This window comes from Colossoma macropomum, unplaced genomic scaffold (assembly GCF_904425465.1).
Source record: "Colossoma macropomum unplaced genomic scaffold, Colossoma_macropomum, whole genome shotgun sequence".
In the NCBI taxonomy this organism is placed as follows: domain Eukaryota; kingdom Metazoa; phylum Chordata; class Actinopteri; order Characiformes; family Serrasalmidae; genus Colossoma; species Colossoma macropomum.
Genome location: NW_023495736.1, coordinates 3212 through 9135, shown reverse-complemented (window position 1 = coordinate 9135; position 5924 = coordinate 3212). Strand labels below are relative to the sequence as shown.

The window sequence follows — 5924 nt, the reverse complement described above, 5'->3', positions numbered from 1 at the left end:
CACGTGCAGAACCATCTACACGGATCTGACAGACAGAGTCAGAAACCTTTGTTAGCTGTTTTACTGTCTTCATGTCAGACAAATTCTGAGCACTTTTACTGAACTCTTTTCTGAAGAACTGCTGCACCTCAGCAGGCTCAGTGAGACCCTCTCGCTCTTCAAGCTGCTTCAACCAATCTTCAAACTCATCATACAAACTCATCTGGACCTCTTCCGTGTTTGGGATTTCCTTAACCTGGATGGAATGCTCCTCCCCAGGCGTTCCTTTTTCCTGTACCTCAGCCTGTTAAGATAAAGATAAAGTACTACAGTTGTCACAGTTTTCTTTGTGACTTTTTTTTTCACTGTGCTTTACAGCAGCACAGGCTGCTTGTTAAGTTTATCCGAAAGAGATTTTTTGTGCGTAATAGCACGCAACAGAAGAATATGTAAATATGAAGATTTAGAATATATGCACAAGACATAGATGAATATATTACCTTTAAGGACACTGACTCTGGAGCATTATAAAGGTATATCATTATAAAGGGAAACCATACTATCAGGGGATGATAGGTTATGTGGGTCAGACAGGGCTGAAGACTGAAGAGAAGCAGCAAACAGATTGAGACTGGCAGACCTAATATCATGATAGACAACAGAGATTTTCTCGGAGGGGGGAGGAGTAGAAATATGAAAACTACTTTCAATGAGCTGATAGTCAGAGATACCAGAGACAGAGATATCATTCAAACCAGTAGAACAGATCAGATCAAGAGTATGACCATGAGTGTGAGTTGGAAAATCAACATGCTGCATCAAGTTAAAACTCTCTAAAACTGAAATGAACTCAGATGTGAAAGAGCATTCAGTATCAACATGGATATTGAAGTCGCCAAGCACAATTACGGCAGAGCAAAGAGACGAGATGATTGTGTGGAGTTCATTAAGTTCAGACAAGAAGCAGCAGCTGGTTTGGGAGGGCGATAAACTAACAGCAACAGTACAGGTGAGGAGGAAACAACCTTCACAGCAATGTATTCAAAGGATGTAGTACTGAATAGTGAAAGATCTTTGACCATTAAACCAGAATGATGAACCACAGCCAGACCACCTCCTCTCCCTTTCAGTCGGGGTTTTGATAGATACCTGGGGGGTGGGGCAGTCAGCATGTTCAAATGTAAAAAACATATCCACTTTTTCTGATGTGCCAGATTGTGCCAAAATATTTTTCAGAAATATGAGAAAGTGTTTTTTGTTTCTAGTTAGTTACTGTTTATAAAATGTTCACTGTCCAGTGATGTAAATATATGTTGTTGTTGTTGTGTTTGTGTTTGAGAACTGTTCACTACAGCTAGAGTATCTTCTAACATGAACGATGGACTCAGCTGTAGTTAACAGCAGGGATGAATTTACTGCAGAGGCCATTTGAGGAGAGCAAAGTTTGGACAGCAGCACTGAAATATCCATATAACATTGTTATATATGAAGACTGTTTACATTCCACAGTCAGACTCTCTGAACAGGAAGGTTAGCCTCATCACGGTTAAATATGCATTAAGAAAAAGTACAATAAAAGGAAATGTACTAGCTAAGACGTTTAAGAAAAAAAAAACAATTATTAATTAACCATTATTAATTATCTGGTTTCTGTTATATGCAAAACAAATTATTTTAAAGTCACTTAGTACATTATTTATTCAATTGGTAGCAAATTAAGGCATTTCTAACAAATTCCATAAATATTAACAATCATTCCCAAACTACTGTATAATTATTTAGCTGCTTCTTGTTGTTATTAAAAATGAAAATGCAGCTTATTTTTTACAGGGTTACTCACTTTCTTCTCCATGGTTTAAAGGTGGGGAACAAGGCAGAGTAGAAGATCCAGAAACTTCCAAACAGACTGAAATAAGATCCACATGTGCAGAGAGAATGAAGAACACTCAGCATTTAACATATGAACTGTGCTAAACTGATCTGGAACTACTTGATTATGATCTCTGATGGAGTTAAACATTAAACAGTTATAAGTTAATCAATAAGAAATCTACCAGCTCGTCCTGTGGTTTTCAGATCTCCTGTGAACTGGAACTGCACCGCTGTCCTCTGATCAGCTTTACTCTGCAGATCTTTGTCCCAAAGAGATGATGAGAGTCACTGTAAAACAGGTCCATAAATGCATATTAGTTAGTTTAGTACATCATGTTGTGCAGAAGCTGCAGTGCTGCAAGTCATATCATTTCGAGCGTATAGTAAATGAATGATATAATAAACAGTAAACTTATTAAGCAAAATAAAAGGTTTATTTAAAGTGAAAATCAGCAGATCCACTTTCCTCACATGGTGACCACTGTAAACCAGAAAGCTTCATTAATATTAGAGTGATAACACAGGCCTATGTTTCACTGAACTCACTGTTCATCAGTAGAGAATGATATTTCACTCAAATCTTTCTGATTCTACAGTCAATACTGACAAATGGACATCAAACTATTACATTTGAAAGCCTTTTCAGTGGTATTCAGTGGTATTCAGTGGTATTCAGTGGTATTTCAATAGTATTCAGTGAAACATTGGCTGCTGAACAGTAAAGCTGATAAAGATCAGACTTGAGATTCTCTTTGAGATGTTATAAAACACATATTAAGTTTTCAACAATAAGTCAACAAACAGTCAATTACATCTTTACCCTTTTCACATGTTGTTGCCACATTACCGGTTCATTGTTATGTATGCTAATTGCAAGTCTAATATAGTAACACAGTTTGGAAAGCATTCCTCTCTGTGCCAGCAGAGTACATTTTCTATACAACAGACTTTGTGGGTAAACAGAACATTTTCTAAGTGAAAAGAAGTAAACAACACTGCTGCATGGAATGAACTCAAATTTGACAACATTTCTGCAAATATAAATAATTGTGATTTGCTGACTTGCTGAACCTACACACTTAACAGTTTGCACAGTGTTGTTTTCATCAAATGCTGTTCTCTTTTTTCTCTAAATATTCCTTTGGTGATCATAACCAAGAGTTACATTTTTCTTTCTTCAGTCCACAGCCCTGATTCTGAAAAGCCTCTGGTTTATCTAAGTGCTGTGTTACTTATTTCAAAAGCTGAGTTTTGTATTAAGGTTTCCTTCTGATGACTCTTCCATGTAGATGATATTTGTGTAACAGTACTACACAGTGGATCAGTGCATTACTAATCTCGTAACAGCCTCATCTTCCTGTAGGTTTTTGGTAATGATGTGGGGGTTTTGCTTTGCACAGTCTTTGAGCTGTTTGATCTTGTCTTAACTTCTTCATTTCTACTTAACTAAACTATTTGTTGCTATTTGGTGTTATTTTTGTGTTATTAGCTCACAGACTGAACTGAAGGACACCCACACAGACACAAACACACATACATACATAGTTGCACCATGCCACTCCCCACTTCGTTCAATTCCAGATCAAGTCTGTGACACTGTTTTTAAACATAAATATAGCATTTCACACTGAATTACATTTTATTTGCACTTATTATAATTCATATATGTTACTACTTGCATTTTCGCATATTTTATTTCTTTACAATATCGGTTGCTAGAATTACTATATCAAACGAATACTTTATTCTATTGTTGCTGTTCTGGTTGCTACCTCAGTAACTGCTATGCTCATGTATGCTAGGCTATCTGCTAAGCTGCTAATATGTCACAGTATGTTCCATCCTCCTCTGCACAGCTCCACATACTCTCAGTACCGTGTGCTGCCTGTGTTCTGGTCTGTATTTATTGTATGTCTTTCATATTTATTTACTGTACTGTATTGTCTGCACTTGTGTTCTTGTGTTGGTCCTGGAGGAATGTTGTGTCCTTTCACTGTGTACTTGTATAAAGCTGAAATGACAATAAAGACTCTTGAACATGAACAGGAACTGCCATTCCTCACTGACATTTCAGACCAGAAAGTGTTTAAATATGTTTTCTAGCCTTTTCTTGCTTTGTAAAAGTCTTTAGTTTCTTATCCACAGTCAGCTACTTAAAGGAGCCCATTGCTGTAAGGGTAACACACTTGTGAAGTTTGAAGTCTCACTTAATCTATTGTGCTGAAAATTGTTGACACCAGACCAGGATTAAGGCCGTATGGGTCAAAAAATATCTAAGACCTTCAAAAAAGATCTTAAGACCTACATCAAAAATGTACACTAGTGGATCAACTGAAAGGTGCCCAATCTTTTGCACATGCCACATTTTATTTAGTTTTTTTTTTTCCAATATGTTAAATTCAGCAAATAAATGGTTAAAATTTGTAGAAATGTGTAAAATTTAAGTTAACTTATATTGACTCCAAATTAGCCTAGCATTAGTGTCACTGTGAGCTAACGTTACCATGTAGGTAAGCAGGCATGTTTTATTTGTGTGAAAGTGTGCAAATTTTCTAAAAGCTACTTACTCTACTTGACAAAATGGCTCCGAGCGTATTTGTAGTGTCAGTGCTGACAGTTCGGTACGATGTGCTGCCACACCCTGACAACCTCTCATCCTACGAGGGCAACCAGATCCTCTGGGACAAAGAATGGAGTTCTGAGGTTTTCTAATCACAGAAGCAAATCATTTAAAGCAGGAAGTAAAACAATTACTGAAAGTGATGATTACCTGTGCTCTCCGGAGCTGTTCCTGTACCCCTGGAGGAGTCCTGCTCAGGTGTGAAACGCACTGCCACTGAACCTCCAGTCAGACTCACGGAGGGAGGGGGTGTGTGGTCACAGGCGTGGTCTTGAAAAGGAATGACAGTTACAGGATATACTCCCAGGTTTCGTTTTCCCTCCAACAGCTCACTGACTCATCATGTTCAGCTCATCAGATCTTTATCAAGTCAGTTCAGCCACATTAGGCAGGGAAGAGTACAGGAGCTCCAGAACTGAGATCACACAACGTAAAGAGAAGAAACCACAACAAAGGGTGTCCTTGAATTCACTTCATTACAAAGTGTACATTAGTTCCCCAGGCAGGACCTCTTCTGAACATTTGGGGGGTCATCAGTAACATCCTACTATGGACTGCCACAATAATTATGATTTCATTCATTTTGATAAGGAAAAAAGTTGAATTGCTAACATAAACACAATAAAACAACAACTAACTTTATAAAGCAGAATAGCATCTATAAAAAAACTGATTTGTAAACAAATAAAACAAATAAAGGTTATAAAATCAAATATTTTTGGAAACAACATCATCTGTGACATATTGTCAACATTTTTTTTTTGCCAAATAAAAAAAATAATGACTGGGACAACTACTGTGAGTGTTCACCTTATTAGCTACACCTATTTAATGGTTTGCTGCTGCTCTATGGACACAACTTCTAAACATGCTGGACGTGTTGTGCAGGTCAGTTCTGGCAGTGCTGGTTTAAAGGTGGCTGAGATACGGCTCTCTAATGCAGTGAACAGGCTGGGTTCTGGTGACCTCACCTGACCCTCTGCTGGGCCATCATTCCATATCAAATCTGCTATCTAGGTATACCCAGCATGCAGAAGAACATTCTGAAGTGTGGGTGGTGCTTCTTCACTCAGTGGATGAATCTGACGACTGAAAGAGTATCAGAGAGAACTCAGTGTAATCTTGGTGAAGGAGCGTCTCTGAGGATGTGAGTGAATTATCTACTATCATCATCACATCTTCATCAGTATGATGTTGATTCTGAGATCATTTGAGGCCAAAACATCGAGTCGGACCTTCTTTTAGAGTCTGTGTGTGATGTTAATACATAAAGATGTACAACGTGGTGTGAAAAACCTGACGCCTCTGAGTGTTAAATGGTGATTCCAGGCTTTACTGGGCAACTCCATCAGTGAGTTTAATAATAGCCTATTACTAAACAAAGTCTAGTGCAGCTTTAAGGGACTCTAAAAGAAAGCGTTACCTTATCAGGGTTTGACCTGAGAACCTTTGA

The 5924-nt window shown here is 37.9% G+C and overlaps 1 long non-coding RNA gene across 1 annotated transcript; it reads right to left on the bottom strand.

The window, feature by feature from the left end:
- Positions 1–6: 6 nt before the first annotated feature.
- On the bottom strand, positions 7–4682 carry LOC118802898. The gene is made up of 5 exons (XR_005006799.1): positions 4622–4682; positions 4419–4529; positions 2034–2139; positions 1820–1885; positions 7–283 (listed from the first exon to the last, which is right to left on the bottom strand). It is a non-coding gene; the product is annotated as an uncharacterized LOC118802898 (long non-coding RNA).
- Positions 4683–5924: the final 1242 nt, after the last annotated feature.